This window comes from Tachypleus tridentatus, chromosome 11, assembly GCF_004210375.1.
Source record: "Tachypleus tridentatus isolate NWPU-2018 chromosome 11, ASM421037v1, whole genome shotgun sequence".
Lineage (NCBI taxonomy): Eukaryota > Metazoa > Arthropoda > Merostomata > Xiphosura > Limulidae > Tachypleus > Tachypleus tridentatus.
Window position 1 is genome coordinate 22,185,756 of NC_134835.1, and position 18,543 is coordinate 22,204,298.

Below are 18,543 nucleotides of genomic sequence, written 5' to 3' on the forward strand. Positions count from 1 at the left end.
CGGGCGGTTGGCAGCGTCGCGGATTGGCAATACGGCGAAAGTGGTGCGGCATCCGTCTGGCAGCAGTTGCTGGCAGGCAGGCATATCAGCAGTGGCGCAGCATCCCTGGCGGTCAGCAGCGCCTGTGGCAGGCAATATGCATCAGCAGCGGCGCAGCATCCCATTGGCATCGGTACTGCGCGGATGGCAGGCACGGTATCCGCAGCGGCGCAGCATCCGTCATGGTTAGCAGCGTTGCGGCAGGCATTCATGTCCGCAGCGGCGCAGCATCCGTCATGGTCGAGCAGTGCTGGTGCAGGCACATGTATCCGCAGCGGCGCAGCATCCGTCATGACTAGCAGTGTCCCTGGTGGCGGCATGCACCGCAGTGGTGCAACTCCGGTTGGTGGTTAGCAGTCGTGTGGCAGGCGTTACATCAGCAGTGGTGCGGCATCCGTCATGGCTTCAGCAGCAGTCAGGTCTTACGCATCGCAGCAGCAGCATCCGGTTATCGGCTGGCAGTCGGTGGTGCAATATGGCATCAGCAGCGTGCAGCGCATCCGTTTTGCTAGCAGCGTCTGGTGGCAGGCACTTATGATCCGCAGCGGCGCAGCATCCGGTCATATCGGGGCAGTGTCGGTGGTAGGCATTGTTCGGTCAACTGGCGTAGCATCCGTTTCATTAGCAGTGTTGCGGCAGGCACCATGGTCCGCAGCGGCGCAGCATCTGTTTATATAACTGGAGGAGCGTCATGGCAGGCATTACGGTCAGCAGCGGCGCGGCAGCATCCGTCATTTGGTCAGAAGCCAGTTGTGGGCAGGCACATGCATCAGCAGCGGCGCAGCATCCGCCGGGCGGTCAGCAGCAGTGGCAGGCACATGCATCCGCAGTGGCGCAGCATCCGTCATGGTACTGGCAGGCTGGTGGCAGGCATCATGCATCAAAGCACCTGGCGCAGCATCCGTCATGCATTGGTACTGTGTCAGTGACAGGCACTGGCTACCGCAGCGGTGCGTGCAGCGTCCGTTACGGTTTAGCAGCGTCGGTGGCAGGCAATTACGCATCGCAGTCGCGCAGTAACCGTCATGGTCGGCAGCGTCATGACAGGCACTTGCATGGTCAGCAGTGGCGCAGCATCCGATACGACTGGCAGCGCTCGGTGGCAGGCATTGCGCATTCAGCAGTGGTGCAGCAACCCACATGGTCAGCAGCGCCGGTGGCAGGCATGCATCCGCAGCGGCGCGGCATCCGTCATGACTGGCAGTGCGTCGTGGCAGGTACATTACCGGCAGCGGCGCAGCATCCGTCATGATCTGCAGCGTCATGGCAGGCAATCATGGTGAACGCAGCGGCGCAAAGCAACCCGTCACGTCTGGCAGCGCTGCGGCAGGCACATACGCATCAGCAGTGGCGCAGCATCCGTCATGGCTATGGCAGCGTCAGTGACAGGCACATGACCAGCAACCGGCGCAGCATCCGTCATGGTCACCAGATTCAGGCAGGCACATACGGTCAGCAGTGGCGCAGCATCTGTCATAAATGGCAGTGTCAGTGGCAGGCACCACGCACGCAGCAGCGGCGCAGCATCCGTTTATTAGCAGTGTTGTCGGCAGGCACATGGTCAGCAGTGGCGTAGCATCCGTCATGGTCTGGTACTGGTTGCGGATAGGCGGTTTGGCGGTCAGCAACGGCGCAGCATCCGTTTCATGGTTAGCAGCGTCAGGCAGGCATTACATCAGCAGCGGCGTAGCATCCGGTTTCATGGTTGGGAAAGGTTGCGACAGTGGCATCATGGCCGCAGTGCAGCGGTGCGCATCCGATTACGACTGCTCGGCGGCAGGCACATATCCGGCAGCGGTGCGCAACCGGTTGTTGGTTAAAGTGCTCGCGGCAGGCATGCATGCATCAACAGAAGCGGCGTAGCATCTGTTTATGGTCGCGCAGCGTCAGTGACAGGCATTACGGTCCGCAGCGGCGCAGCATCCGGTTCATGACTGGCAGTGCCGCGGCAGGCATTATGTCCAGCAGCGGCGCAGCAACCGTTGGTTAGCAGCGGCGGTGGTGGCAGGCATTGCGTATCCGCAGCGGTGCAGCATCCGTTTATGGTTGGCAGCGCCAGGTGGCAGGCATGCTGGTCAGCAGCGGCGCAGCATCCGTCACGGTTAGCAGTGCTTGCGGCAGGCATTAATCCCGCAGCGGCGCAGCATCCGTCATGGTCAGCAGCGTTGGTGGTGGGCATTACGCATCCACCATGGCGTAGCATCCGTTATGGTCAGCAGCGTCAGGCAGGCAGTACTGGCCAACCAGCAGCGCTGCGACAGGCACATCTGGCCAGCAGCGGCGCGTAGCATCCGTCATGGTTAGCAGCGTCATGGCAGGCATACGCATTCCGCAGCGGCGTAGCATCCGTCATGGCTGGCAGTGCTGCGATTGGTATCATGCATTCAGCAGTGGCGCAGCATCCGATTACGACTGGCAGCGTCGTGGCAGGCATCATATCAGCAGCGGCGCAGCAACCAGTCATGGCTTAGTAGCTGCGGCAGGCAGGCATATGCATCAGCAGCGGTGCAGCATCCGTCATGGTTCGGAAGTGCCAGACAGGCGCATTACGGTCAGCAGCGGCGCAACCATCCGTTTCATGACTGGTAGCGCTGGCAGGCAGGCATCATGGTCAGCAGTGGCGCAGCAACCCGTTATGGCTGGTGGCGCTTGGTGGGCAGGCACATGATCAGCAGTGGCGGCAGCATCCGTCATGCATGGCAGCGTCTGGTGGCATTACATTATCCAGTGGCGGCGCAGCATCCGTCACGTATTAGCAGTGTCAGGATAGGCACATCCGTCCAGTGATGGCGTCAAACCGTCATGGTCAGTAGTGTCATGACGGGCACATATCCATGAGTGGCGCGGCATCCGTCATGGTCAGCAGCGTCAGTGGCAGGCATCATGGTCCAGTGGCGTCAAGTCCCATTGGCGGTTAGCAGCGTCATGGCTGGCATCATGGCCCGCAGTGGCGCGGCATCCGTCATGGTTACAAGGCAGCGTGGGGCAGGCATCATGGTCCAGCAGCGTGCAGGCAGCATCCGTTATCGGTAGGCGGTCAGGATAGGTGATTATGACCCAGCACTGCGCAAAGCATCCGTCCCTGGTCACCAGAGCCTGCGTGGTGGCACATACGGTCAGCAGTGGCGCAGCATCCGTCATGACTGGCAGCGTTGGTGTGGCAGGCATCATGGTCAGCAGTGGTGCAGCAACCCGGTCATGGTTAGCAGCGCCGTGGTGCATACACCGCAGCGGCGCGGCATCCGTCATGATCGTGGCAGCGTCTGCGATGGCACCATGGTCAGCAGCGGCGCAGCATCCGTCATGGTTAGCAGTGCCGGCAGGTGGCACATATCAGCAGTGGCGTAGCATCCGCTCATTATTAGTGCTGCGGCAGGCACATGGTCAGCAGTGCTGCGGTGATTGCGGCATTATCAGCAGTGGCGCAGCATCCGTTATGGCTCGGTGGGGCTGCGATATAAGTACTGGCGGATCCGCAGCGGCGTAGCATCCGTCATGACTGGCAGCGCCGTGGCAGGCATCATGCTTACCAGCGGCGTAGCATCCGTTACGATTAGGTGCAGCGTCCCTGGCAGGCATATCATCAGCAGTGGCGCAGCAACCCAATGGCGCATTAGCGTCGGTGGCATTCATGGCTCGGGCAGTGGCGCGGCATCCGTCACGGTTAGCAGCGTCATGGCAGGTCTTGGTTTACCGCAGTGGCGGCAGCATCCGTCACGGCTGGCAGCGTTGTGGCAGGCACATGTTCAGCAGCTGGCGCAGCATCCACATGGTTGGCAGTGCGTTTGCGGCACTTTATCAAAGCAGTGGCGCAGCATCCGTTTCATGGCTGGCAGCGTTTGGAGGCAGGCACTATCAGCAACCGGTGCAGCATCCGTCACGGTTAAGTAGCGTGTGGCAGGCACATGCACCAGCAGCGGCGCAGCATCTGTCATAGCTGGCAGGGCTGTGGCAGTACGCCGGCATCAGCAGCGGCGCAGCATCCGTTATGGTTAGCAGCGTTTGCGGCAAGCATCATATCAGCAGTGCAGCATCCGTCATGGTTGGCAGCGTTGCGGCAGGCACATGCACCCGCAGCGGCGCAGCATCCGGCATGGTCAGTAGCGCGGCTGGTGGCAGGCATTACGGTCAGCAGCAGCGCAGCATCCGTCACGGTCGGTTAGTAGCGTCGGTGATAGGCATATGCATTCCGCAACCGGCGCAGCATCCGTCCCACACCAGATCAGTGCGGCAGGCAATTTCATGGCCAGCAGCGGCGCAGCATCTGTTATAGCTGGCAGCGCTTGCGGCAGGCACATGGTCGCAGCGGCACAGCATCCGTCATGGTTAAGGCAGTGTCGCAGGCAGGCAATCATGGTCAGCGGCGCAGCATCCGTTATGGTTAGCAGTGCGTCGTGGCAGGCATTTGGTACCAGCAGCGGCGCAGCATCCCCATGGTTCAGCACTCATGGCAGGCATTACGGTCAGCAGCGGCGCAGCAATCCTGTCATGGCTTGGTACTGTCAGCAGGATGGTAGGCACATGCATGGCAGCGGCGCAGCATCCGTCATGGTTTCAGCAAGCGTCAGTGATTGCGTACCGCGGTCCAGCAGCGGTGCAGCATCCGGTCATGACTGGCAGTGGCCTGTGGCAGGGTATTACATGTCCAGCAGCGGCGTAGCAACCCGTCATGGTCAGTTAGCGTCGGCAGGTTATCATGCAGCGCAGCAGCGTAGCAACCCGTCGGCGCTAGTGGTCATAGCGGCTTGCGGTAGGCATTATCCCGCAGCGGCGCAGCATCCGTTTCATGGTTAGCAGCGCCGTGGCAGGCACATGGTCAGCAGCGCAGCATCCGTCATGGCTAGTAGCGTTGCGGCAGGTACATACCCAGCAGCGGCGTAGCATCCGTTATGGCTGGCAGCGTTGCGGTGGCATTATGCACCGGCAGCAGCAGCGGCATCCGTCATGGTAGCAGCAGCGCTGCGATTGGTATATCATGGTCCGCAGCGGCAGCATCCGTCATGGTTAGTTAGCGCCGTGGCAGGCATTACGGTCAGCAGCGACGCAGCATCCGTCGGCGTATCGGCAGCGTCATGATTAGGCATTATGGTCAGCGGCGGCGCAGCAACCGTCACGGTCAGTAGTGCCGCGGCAGGCATCATTCACCAGCAGCGCAAAGCATCCGTCATGGTTAGCGCAGCGTCGGTGGCAGGCGTTACTGGCGTATCAGCAACGGCGCAGCATCCGTTCATGGTCAGCAGCGTCGCGGATTGGTGCACTGATCGCCCGCAGTGCGTGCAGCTAACCGTTACACCGGAGCATAAAGGTGGTGCGGATATATACTGGCAATCGGGCAGCGGCGCGGCATCCGTCATGGTTAGCAGCGCGTCAGTGGCAGGCACATACATCAGCAGCGGCGTCAGCAACCACATGGTTTAGCAGCGTCGGTGGCAGGCACATGTATCACGCAGTCGGCGGCATCCGTCATGGCTGGCAGCGCGTTGCGTGATTGCAGGTATGGCACCCAGCAGCGGCGTGCGGCATCCGTCATGGCAGCGTCGTGGTGCGCAGGCATCAGCAAAGCAGCGGCGCAGCACCTTTACGGTCAAGGCAGTTGCGGCAGGCATCATTTACCAGCAGTGTCAGCGATAGCGGCACTGATCCAGCAGCGGCGCAGTTATCAGTCATGCACGGGCAGTGTCAGCAGGCATTATCTGCCATCGTAGCAGCGGCGGCAGCATCCGTCATGCTACTGGCAGCGTCTGTGGCAGGCACATGGTCCGCAGTGGCGTAGCATCCGCTCGGCGGTCAGCAGCGGCTGCGATAGGCACTGCATCAGCAGTGGTGCAGCATCCGTCGTTGTCATAGCAGCAGTGCATGGTAGGCGTATTATGGTCAGCAGTGGCGTAGCATCCGTCATGGTTGGCAGCGTCTGCACAGGCGCACATGCATGGTCAGCGGCGGTGCAGCAACCCGTTTATGGTCAGCAGCGTACCGCGGCAGGCATCATGACCGCAGCGGCGCAGCATCCGTTACGATTAGCAGCGCTGCGGCAGGCACATGACCAGCAACGGCGCAGCATCCGTCGCTGGTTTAGTAGTGCCGCGATAGGTATTACCGTCCAGCAGCGGCGTTGTCAAAACCCGTTACTGCACTGGCAGCGTCATGACAGGCATCACGCACCAGCAGTGGCGCGGCATCCGTTCATGGCTAGCAGCGTCGCGGCAGGCATCATGCATCGCGTGCAGTGGTGTTCGCAATCCGGTTATGGTTGGGCAGGCTTGGCAGGCATCATGATCAGTAGTCAGGTGCGGCATCCGTGCGCATTAGTAGTGTCAGGACAGGCACGATGGTCAGCAGCGGCGTGGCATCCGTTTCATGGTTAGCAGTGTTGTGGCAGGCATCATATCGCGCAGTAGCAGCATCCCTACGGTCAGCAGCGTCGTGGCAGGCATCATGGTCAGCAGCGGCGCAGCAACCGTCATGTATTAGCAGCGGGGTTGCGCATAATTACATTATCGCGCAGCGGCGCAGCATCCGGTTGCGGTCGGCAGCGTCGCGGACAGGCATCATGCATCCGCAGCGGCGCAGAACTGTCATGACTCATAAGCGCTGTGGCAGGCATCATGATCATCGCAGTGGCGCAGCAACCCGTTATGGTTGGCGGCGTCGTGGCAGGCATTATGACCGCAGTGGCGTAGCATCCGTTATGGTTGGGGTAGTGTCATGGCAGGCAATATATGGTCAGTGGTGGCAGCATCCGGCATGGTTGACAGCGCCGCGGATTATGGCACGTCCGTCAGGAGCGGTGTTGCAACCGTCATGGCTGGCAGTGCTGCTGATTGTAACATTACGGTCAGCAGTGGTGCGGCATCCGTTATGGTTGGCGTGCGTCAGGTATGCATTACGACAGCGGTGTTGCAACCCGTCATGTTAGTAGCATGTCAGGCAGTGGCAATTACATCAGCAGCGGTGTGGCATCCGGTTATGGCCAGCAGTGTCATGGCAGGCACATTACGTCAGCAGTGGCGCAGCATCCGTCATGCATTCGCAGTGTCAGTGGCAGGCACAGCATTAGCGTTGCAGGCAGGCACGTATTCAGCAGCGGCGTGAACTGCAACTAGTCAGTGGTTGTGGCAGGCAGGCATTACAGTCAGCAGCGGTGCGGCATCCGTCATGACTGGCAAAGCTCGTCGGCAGGCATTATATCAGCAGCGGCGCAGCATCCGCTTTGGCGGTTAGCAGTGGCGGTAGCATCCGTTATGGTTAGCAGCGTCTGTGGCAGGCGTCATGGTCAGCAGTGCTGCGTGATATGCATACATCGCCCGTGCAGTGGCGGCAGCATCCGTTCACGCATCGGTAGGCTGCGGATAGGCATTATCGCCCGCAGTGGCGCAGCATCCGTTACGATCTGGTAGCGGCTGTGATAGGCACATCGCCCGCAGCGGCGCAGCATCCGTTGGTTAGCAGCGTCGTGGCAGGCACATGGTCGCAGCGCTGCGACAGGCACATCCGCCCAGCAGCGGCGCAGCATCCGGTTATGGTTTTCAGCTGCCTGGTGGCAGGCATTACGGTCAGCAGTTGCGGATAGGCACAATCCGCCCGCAGTGGCGTAGCATCCGTTCATGACTGGCAGTGCTCAGTGGCAGGCACATGGTCCTCCGCATCAGCAGCGTCGTGATAGGCATTACCGTCCGCAGTGGCGCAGCATCCGTTGGCGACTGGCAGTGCTGTGGCAGGTATCATGGTCGCAGTGGTGCGGCATCCGTTGGCGGTTGGCAGTGCAGTGGCAGGTATCATGGTCAGCAGCGTGGTGGATATACTAATTACGTCAGCAGCGGCGTAGCATCCGTTTGATGACTCGGCAGTGCAGCGGCAGGCATTATGACCAGCAGCGGCGCAGCATCCGGTTATGACTGGCAGCGCTGCGGTGGTACTGGCATGTATCAGCAGTGTTGCGATTAGGCACATCGTCCGCAGTGGCGCAGCATCCGTTATGATCGGCAGTGTTGTGCAGGCACATGGTCCGCAGTGGTGCGAGCATCCGTCATGACTGGCAGTGTTGCAGGCAGGCATTTCATTAGTCAGCAGTGCGCCAGGATAGGCACATCCCCGTCAGCAGCGGTGCAGCATCCGTCATGACTGGCAGTGTTGGTGGCAGGCACACACGGTCAGCAGTGGCGTGGCATCCGTTATGGTTAGCAGCGTTGTGGCAGGCATTATGGTCAGCAGTGTTGGCGTGAGGCAGGCACATCCAGTCAGCAGTGGTGCAGCATCCGTCATGACTGGCAGTGCTCGGCAGGCACATTCACGGGCAGTGGCGCAGCATCCGTCATGACTAGCAGCAGCTGGTTGCAGGCAATTATGGTCAGCAGCGGCGTAGCAACCGGCATGGTTGGCAGCGTCGTGGCAGGCATTATGCAGTCAGCAGCGGCGCGGCATCCGTCATGGTTATTGCAGTGCTCATGGCAGGCATTATGCATCAGCAGTGGTGCGCATCCGTCATGGTTAGCAGTGTCGTGGCAGGTCTTCATGTATCCAGCAGCGGCGCAGCATCCGGTCATGGTTGGCAGTGCATGCAGACAGGCATCATATCAGCAATCAGCGGCGCAGCATCCGTCATGGTTAGCAGTGCGTGTGGCAGGTCATTATACGCACCAGCAGCGGCGAAGCATCCGTCATGGTCTGGCAGCGTCTGTGATTGCAGGCACATGCATCAGCAGTGGCGCAGCATCCGTCATGGCTTGGCAGTGTCAGTGGCAGGCATTATCTTGACCGCAGTGGCGTACATCCGTCATGGTTAGCAGCGCCTTGGCAGGCACATATCAGCAGCGCTGCGTGATTGGCATATCGTCCAGCAGCGGCGCAGCACCGTCATGATCGGCAGTGTCAGTGATAGGCATTATCGTCCACCAGCGGCGTAGCATCCGTTGGCGGTCGGTAGTGCTCGGTGATAGGCACATGATCAGCAGCGTGGCATCCGGTTATGGTCGGTACTGCTTGCGGCAGGCATCATGCATTACGTAGCAGTGGCGCAGCATCCGTTATGGTTGGCAGTGCTGGTGGCAGGCATCATATGAGCGGCAGTGGCAGCAACCGTTACATGTTCATAGCAGCGCAGTGGCAGGCACATGGCATATCCGGCAGCGGCGTGGCATCCGTCATGACTGGCAGCGTCAGGCAGGCACATGTATCAGCAGCGGCGCAGCATCCGTCATGACTAGCAGCGCCAGGCAGGCACTATGGTCAGCAGTGGCGCAGCAATCCGTTGGCGGTTAGCAGTGCTGTGGCAGGCATTATCAGCAGTGGTGCAGCATCCGTTTATGGCTGGCAGTGTGCGCAGGCATTATGTATCGCAGTGGTGCGGTGCATCCGGTCATGGCTAGCAGCGCTGTGGCAGGCACATGACCGCAGCGGCGTAGCATCCGTCATGGCTGGCAGCGTTCTTGATAGTCATCATGGTCCGTAGCGGCGTAGCATCCGTTACGGTTAGCAGCGTCTGTGGCAGGTATTATGGTCAGCAGTGTTCGGTAGCATCCGTTACGGTTAGCAGCGTCTTTGGCAGGCATCATGGTCAGCAGTGCTGGTTACAGGCATCCGCCCAGTAGCGGTGCAGCATCCGTTCATGGTCAGCAGCGCTGCGGATAGGCATTATGGTCGTGCAGCGCTCGTAGCATCCGTTACGGTTAGCAGCGCCTTGCAGGCATTGGCAGTCCGCAGTGCTCGCGGATAGGCACATCGTCAGCAGCGGTGCAGCATCCGTTCATGCATCAGCAGCGTGTCTGGGTCTGGCATATACATCCGCAGCGGTGCGTAGCATCTTGTTACGGTTAGTAGCGTCAGGGCAGGCATTACGGTCAGCAGTGCGACGTGGCATCCGTTATGGCTGCATAGCGTCGGGGCAGGCACATGCATTCCGCAGCGTCATGTGACAGGCATTATGCATTCAGCAGCGGCGTAGCATCCGGCATGGCGGCATACAGGTCAGTGGTAGGCAATATGGCAGCAGTCAGTGATAGGCACTACGCATCAGCAGTGGCGCAGCATCCGCTTCATGACTGGCAGCGCTGCGGCAGGCATCATGGTCAGCAGCAGCGCAGCAACCCTTATGGTTAGCAGCGTCAGGCAGGCAATATGGTCAGCAGTGGCGCGGCATCCGTCATGATCGCAGCGTTGTGGCAGGCATATCGGCCCGCAGCGCGTAGCATCCGTCATGATCAGCAGTGCCAGCGGCGTTACCATGGCACGCAGTGGTGCAGCAATCCGTCACTTTCAGCAGTGTGCGCGTGGCAGGCATTACATGGTCAGCAGTGGCGTAGCATCCGTTATGGTTGGCAGTGTCTGGTGGTAGGCATTATTCATCAGCAGCAGCAGCGGCATCCGTCATGGTTAGCAGCGCTGTGGTAGGCATTATGGTCAGCGGCGCAGCATCCGTCATGGCTGGCAGTTCTTCATGATAGGCATTACGGTCCGTAGCGGCGTAGCATCCGTTATGGTTAGCAGTGTCAGGGTGTAGGCACATGGTCAGCAGTGTCGTAGCATCCGGTTATGGTTAGCAGTGTTCTGGCAGGCATTATATCCGCGGCGGCGTTGCGGATAATACGACCGCAAAGCAGTGGCGCAGCATCCGTTGGCGTTCAGCAGTGTTTGCGGATTAGGCATTATGGTCAGCAGTGTGCAGCATCCGTCATGGTCAGCAGCGGCTCTGGTGGCATTATGCAGTCACAGTGCTTGCGATATGGATAGCAGTCATCGGTCCGCAGTGGCGTAGCATCCGTCATGGTCAGTGCAGTTGGTGATGTATTGCGGTCATGCATCGCAGTGGCGGTAGCATCTGTTTATGGTTGTAGCAGCGTCGGTGGCAGGCATCATGGCGGTCCGCAGTGATGTGGCATCCGTCATGGTTAGCAGTGCTGGTGGCAGGCATTATGGTCAGCAGTGGCGCAGCATCCGTCATGGCTGGCAGCGGCCTTGCGGCAGGCACATGATCCGCAGTGACGCAGCATCCGTCATGGTTAGCAGTGCTGTGGCAGGCATCATGGGTCGCAGTGACGCAGCATCTGTTGGCTGGCAGGTCAGCGCAGGCAGGCATCATGGCCCGCAGTGGCAGCGGTATCCGTTATTATTGGCTAGCGCCGCGGTGGCAGGTATACGGTTAGCAGCAGCGTCATGATAGGCATTACATGGTCAGCAGTGGCGCAGCATCCGTTATGGTCATAGCAGTGCGTGCGGATAGGCATTATGGTCAGCAGCGGTGCAGCATCCGTTACGTATCGGCAGTGTATCGGCAGGCATATACTACGCACTCAGCAGTGGCGCAGCATCCGTTCCATGGTTAGTAGTGTGGTGGCAGGCATTATGGTCAGCATTGCGCAGCATCCGTTATGGTTGGCAGTGCTGTGGCAGGCATTATGGTCAGCAGTGGTGTGGCATCCGTTCATGGTTAGCAGTGTTGCCGGTGGCAGGTATTACGGCCAGCACTGGTAGCATCCGGTTGGCGTGTTAGCAGTGCTGGTGGCAGGCATTATCCGCAGTCAAGTGGTGGCATCCGTTTATGGTTTGTAGTGTTGTGGTATGTATTATGGTCAGTAGTGGTGCGGTATCTGTTATGGTTAGTAGTGCTGTGGCTGGGAATTAATAAGAACAACAGCTGTGACAACACTGAATTCTTGGTAGCTAAAGGCCCAGAGAGTGTTGTGTAGAGTATTATCCATCTTAGGCCATTTGTTATAGGTGTGTTATGTAGAAACTTCTACTGGTGTCGTTAAATTAAGCCCGACATATTTACTTATACCTCGTAATGACGAACTGTTGCTGATTAGATTAAAAAAATATTACAAAGCCCATCCTATAAGGATATATCTTAGAATAATTGTCAGTATTGATATTTAGATATGAGGAGTTTCGTTACTTAGGGTAATATATTCATTTAAAAGCTGTGTTTACTTTTATAGAAAAGCTATACTCCACAAGCCTAAAATTTGTAGATTATGGTTCAGCGTATCATCACAACGTAATAGTCGCGTACACGTAATATTTATTTAAGGAACCCCGGCATGGTCAGGTGATTAGGGCGCTAGACTCTTAATTTTGAGTCACGAATTCGAATCCCTGTCACACCACATATGCTCGCTCTTTTAGCACTGCAAAGCGTTATAATGTTATAATAAATCCCACTATTTGTTGGTTAAAGAGTAGCCCAAGTGTCGGCAGATTGTGGTAATGACTATCTGCCTTCCGTCTAGTGTTACACTGTTAAATTAGGAATGACTAACGCAAATAGCCCTCTTGTGGCTTGGCACGAAATTCAAAAACAAAGAAACGAACAAATTTATTTAACCTTTCTCAACTCCAGTCACGTATTCTTACTTATAATGTTTACATTGTGTTCATAAGGGACAATATATTAAATAAAGCACATTTCAGATAATTTACAAAAAATATGTCATTTTTATATTAACGTTGATAACTTGATTCATTTACTCAAGTGATGTTAGAAAAACATGGCCACAGAATTAGTATTATCAAAAACATTAACTTCAGTTTTATAGAGGAATTGCCCAAATAATGGTAATTTTATGAAACTTACTTCCCTGTAAAATAAATTTACCTTTCGTCTACATTTACCTTGCGTGTTCATATTACACGTTCAAGCCTTTCTCTGCGTACGTCTAATTACTACTTGTTCATTCAGCCGTTCAACAGCCAAAGGTTTCACACGTTCTGTTCACGTGCACATTCGTAGTACGTCCAACTGAACATTAGAAAATTGAAAATAGCAACCTTTATAATTCTCTTCTCCAAGTTCGGCCCTAAAGCGAATAAATGGAATATTAAACTGGCTTTCTACGATATTTGGAGTTCTGTTCCCAGAACAGTGAATGTCTTTTACTGAGGTCGTGTCTTAACGACACTTTCTTTGAATCTGAAAATAACAACAGATTAGCCCTTAAAAAAATGAAGCCTTATTAATGTGGTACACACCCACTGTAGAAGTGAAGGGTTTCATAGATTTTGCTCGAAAAATAAAAACTAAACGGATGAAAAAAAAATTATTCAGCGATGAATGACCTTCTTCCCAAGTGGGATAGCGGTAAGTCTACAAACTTACAACGCTACAACCCGGGGCTCGAGTCCTGCGTTATATACAGTAGATGACCCAGCGTGGAGTTTGCTCTAAAATAAACAAGTGACTTTAGGCCTACAAATATTGCTTCAAACCAGTTGTCATTGGGAATGAGTCATATTAAAACTTCGGTAATTTTTACTTTAAAAAATCTCTGAATAATATTTCACAGGTCAATTTTATGCCCTGAATCCGAATAGGAAAACATTTGTTTCCCCATGTAGTGTTTTAACGCAGAAATCTGGTCGTAAAGTCGGGAAATTTTTCGATTAAGTATTGGTAGAATAATCTTCTCCTTTGAAAGATACTCGTCGTGGTACGGAACGTTAAAAGTATTCTGTTCGCAGAGTAAGTTTTTATAAAACTGAATCATAACATCTACTAAAAAAGAAATAGTAAAAAGTAATTTGACGAATTTCAACTTCGCTTCTTCATTTTGCTAACAAAACACGCCTGCTTGCACTGAAGAATCGTCCATGCTTACATGCAAGAAGAGAAGTTTAATGGTGAACGTTTTCGAGTTTAGGAGCCGATACCTTCGCGAAAACACTTTATGAGAAAAATGGTGTTTAGATTCGAATTCAGAGCACAACAAAATTATCGGTGAAGTATTATTCTGGGCACTTTTGGGTTTGACGGCTCTTGAAATGCCCTATTCGTCTTCGTAAAATTAGGGTCCTTCACACGGAATTCGGTTTCGATTCTAATTCATGACGTGTTCCGTTAATTATCTGTGTACAAGAGTATCTCTGTAACGATTTTAGGTGTTCTATCTTTCGCCGTAGTAAAGAGACGTGAAGAGATAAGAAAAAAATTCGATTTGTGTCGTGTGAGCTTCTTGACACGAAGATGTGCATTTGTCCAATAACTTCTGTGACATCCTGTGTATTTAACTAGAATTCAAACAAAACAAATCGTTCATGAATAAGCCGCAGGGATACGTTGAAACTACGCAGTTTTACCAACCAATAGTAATGACTTCCTGGATGGATTTCTTATTCTATTGTAAAGTTAAATATATTTAATGAATTGACATTCAGGTCAGAAACATATCAGGTACTTGAAACCTATCTTTTCCATATCGTTTCTCATAATTTTAATGTGCTTCCATTCAGAGCTTTCAGTACACTAAAATTGGCCTTCGCCTGTTTGTTATCTACCCTTAGTAAGGTATTTTATTACTAATCACCATATCTTATTCTTTAACGATGTGTGAGAAACACATAAAGATTGGGATATTAATTCTATTAAGGTGTGATTTAAAGCTACAGCGAGAAATATTGAATAATTTAAATATTAAACTAATTCAAACTGTAACTTTCCTGCTTGTTTTAATATAGATGTAAAGTTCATTAGGTAATTATTACTTGCTGTGATTTATAAAATATTCTGATGGTACTTAAGACGTAGCTCAAACTTTGGGCTAAGAGTGGCCCATCGGTTAGTGTGCCCGAGCTACGAAACCGAGGATTCAACATTACGCTCCACACTACTGGGGCCGTAGATTCATCACTATAGCGTTGGTCAAGTCCCTTTATTAGATCAAACAGTGATGGTCTCAGAGTTGTCCATGGATTCTGTCAACTAGCTGAAATATTTTTACTCTTTTAGTCCAGAATTAAGAAGGGCATTACTTAGTTAGCCGTCATTTAGCTTCACGCGATATTCCAAAGCAAACACTCCTTCTGATTAAGATAGTGTATCTAATTGTAATCTGGTTTTCACAGGTCTTTTGATTAAGATAAGTGTATCTAATTTTAATCTGGTTTTCACAGGTCTTCTGATTAAGATAGTGTATCTAATTGTAATCTGGTTTTCACAGGCCTTCTGATTAAGATAGTGTATCTAATTGTGATCTGGTTTTCACAGGCCTTCTGATTAAGAAAGTGTATCTAATTGTAATCTGGTTTTCACAGGCCTTCTGATTAAGATAAGTGTATCTAACTGTAATCTGGTTTTCACAGGTCTTTTGATTAAGATAAGTGTATCTAATTTTAATCTGGTTTTCACAGGTCTTCTGATTAAGATAGTGTATCTAATTGTAATCTGGTTTTCACAGGCCTTCTGATTAAGATAGTGTATCTAATTGTGATCTGGTTTTCACAGGCCTTCTGATTAAGAAAGTGTATCTAATTGTAATCTGGTTTTCACAGGCCTTCTGATTAAGATAAGTGTATCTAACTGTAATCTGGTTTTCACAAGCCTTCTGATTAAGATAGTGTATCTAATTGTAATCTGGTTTTCACAGGTCTTCTGATTAAGATAGTGTATCTAATTGTAATCTCGTTTTCACAGGCCTTCTGATTAAGATAAGTGTATCTAATTGTAATCTGGTTTTCACAAGCCTTCTGATTAAGAAAGTGTATCTAATTGTAATCTGGTTTTCACAGGCCTTCTGATTAAGATAGTGTTTCTAACTGTAAAAAAAATACTATTAAATTTGAGTAAAATAATTAATTATACTCATTACGGAAAAAGGCCCAAAGCAAAAAATGATGAAACACAGGTTTACATAATATAGGTTCCACGTACGGAAGGTTGTAACGCATCTGTACCACTGTAGCCACCTATAGACGTATTTTGCGCACTAACCTTCACGTTTTGAATTCCAATAAAGGCAAATGGAAGTTTGTTAAATTTATTTGTTTAGTACCACATTAAAACATCTACAGTAAATAAATTAATTTAGTTGGTTGAGAGCTGGTTGTTCTTCATCTTGGCATCTGATATGTTGTTTTTTTAATCACTATAGTTACCACTTGACGACTAAACTTATCAACGGAGCAATTTCCTATTGGATGGAAAATCTGATATTTTGAAACTGTTGTGTTCTATTAACATTGAGCTTGACAGTAATAAGATATCCAGCTATCTGATATTTAAAAAAATATTACTTGAAAAAAGGGAAAATAATATATTTCACACTATTTTTGTTTAATTTGTTTTAATAAAAGCATTTATATAAATTATAGAAGCATAAATGTCAAAGAATATAATTTGAAGGTTTATACATAATATTGTAAGAATTATCGTTTATTTGTTTAATTATAATATGATAGAATATTCGCTTCTTTCAATGTTTCGAAATTCGTAGTTTAAAACTGCAGTTTCACTAATATTCATATTTGATATTGAGATTAATACGTTTTCACCTTTTTCTGACAGTACGAAACACTGCTGCTATTGTGGCGACACATGTTCGGTGGACACTTCATCTTCTATTGGTATTATCTTTGATATATAGTTATTTGTTTGTGACCATATGAACTGAAGAAACAAGAGTAGAAAGAAATCGGATGACTAGATAAATTAGCTGATGCTGCGAGGACATCTGGTGTCGGGAAAGTGAGTGATGAGTAATCAGAAACACTCTCCAAACGTTTCAATGTAGTAACATGAAACTTATTTAACGAATAATTCATGATAAGAAAAGACGCTTAATCTTACGTGTATCTTTTAACACTTGTTTCATGTCCTTTCGTCCACATTTGTTTGTTAAAATGTTAGTTAAATGGAACTGCGAAGTTCGAATTATAGTTCTAAGTCACGAAAGTGAAATGGAAGATTTAAAGTCACGATTTCACTATGAAGTCACATATTCAAAATGTGTAACCTTGTTTTCATTGATGCGGTACAAACCATTATTGGTTATCACTAACTATATTGTTAGCATTTGTTTATTTACATAACGTTCAAATAGATGGTCATAATTGAGACTCAAATCTACAAAAGTCTTTTTTTCGAAAGAGTCTAAATTTGAAAGGAAAGTTTCACTTGTTTGGTAATATTCTTTAAGATGACGTATAATAATAATGTTCTTTACGAAATAGACAATAAGTCGACAAAAACACAAGAAATAGAGTGGGACATAAAACAAGTCGATGTTGCTAGGGGTTAAAATGTATTTACGTTTACTTTTCTTATTTTTGTAATTGATTTATCTAACAAAAGAAAGGTTTTTATCAGTAAATGCTTCATACGCACTTAATGAACTGTGTGTATATGTGATCCCGTAATTAAAAGAATCCGCGACAAATTTCAAACATAAAGTTTGCTCAAATTGTGAATTACGTAATTAATTAAGATATCGTACGTTACACTTAAGTGTTGTCTTTAATTAATTAAGATATCGTACGTTACATTTAAGTGTTGTCTTTAATTGATTAAGATATTGTACGTTACACTTAAGTGTCGTCTTTAATTAATTAAGATATCATACGTTACTCTTAAGTGTTGTCTTTAATTAATTAAGATATCATACGTTACATTTAAGTGTTGTCTTTAATTAATTAAGATATCGTACGTTACGCTTAACTGTTTTCTTTAATTAATTAAGATATCATACGTTACTCTTAAGTGTTGTCTTTAATTAATTAAGATATCATACGTTACATTTAAGTGTTGTCTTTAATTAATTAAGATATCGTACGTTACGCTTAACTGTTTTCTTTAATTAATTAAGATATCGTACATTACACTTAAGTGTTGTCTTTAATTAATTAAGATATCGTACGTTACACTTAACCGTTGTCTTTAATTAATTAAGATATCATACGTTACACTTAAGTGTTGTCTTTAATTAATTAAGATATCATACGTTACACTTAAGTGTTGTCTTTAATTAATTAAGATATCGTACGTTACATTTAAGTGTTGTCTTTAATTAATTAAGATATCGTACGTTACGCTTAACTGTTTTCTTTAATTAATTAAGATATCGTACATTACACTTAAGTGTTGTCTTTAATTAATTAAGATATCGTACGTTACACTTAACCGTTGTCTTTAATTAATTAAGATATCATACGTTACACTTAAGTGTCGTCTTTAATTAATTAAGATATCATACGTTACACTTAAGTGTTGTCTTTAATTAATTAAGATATCGTACGTTACATTTAAGTGTTGTCTTTAATTAATTAAGATATCGTACGTTACGCTTAACTGTTTTCTTTAATTAATTAAGATATCGTACATTACACTTAAGTGTTGTCTTTAATTAATTAAGATATCGTACGTTACACTTAACCGTTGTCTTTAATTAATTAAGATATCATACGTTACACTTAAGTGTCGTCTTTAATTAATTAAGATATCATACGTTACACTTAAGTGTCGTCTTTAATTAATTGAGATATCGTACGTTACACTTAAGTGTTGTCTTTCTAGTTTCATTTCTCTGTTTTTTTCACTCCTTTTTTGTCAATTATTTATACGAAAATACGAAATAAATATGTCAAATACTGTGACATATTAAATTTCAGCCCACGTCAATAAATCCCTCTAAATATTTGAGTGAATAAGGAAAACGGAGAAAACGAAATAAGGGAAACTGACACGAAAATAAATACGATTTTTTTTATAAACGTGTTATTATTTATGAGTTCGAATATTGTTTT

The 18,543-nt window shown here is 49.5% G+C and overlaps 1 protein-coding gene across 1 annotated transcript in view; it reads left to right on the forward strand.

Annotated features, from left to right (window-relative positions):
* The window catches only part of LOC143231742 (cell adhesion molecule 3-like), a 202,847-nt gene extending 185,473 nt beyond the window's left edge, over positions 1-17,374 (forward strand). Inside the window, exon 8 of the mRNA XM_076466365.1 lies at positions 16,310-17,374. The gene's annotated coding sequence lies outside the window, so the exon portion shown is untranslated. The remainder of the gene's footprint in view (positions 1-16,309) is intronic.
* The last annotated feature ends 1,169 nt before the right edge of the window (positions 17,375-18,543 follow it).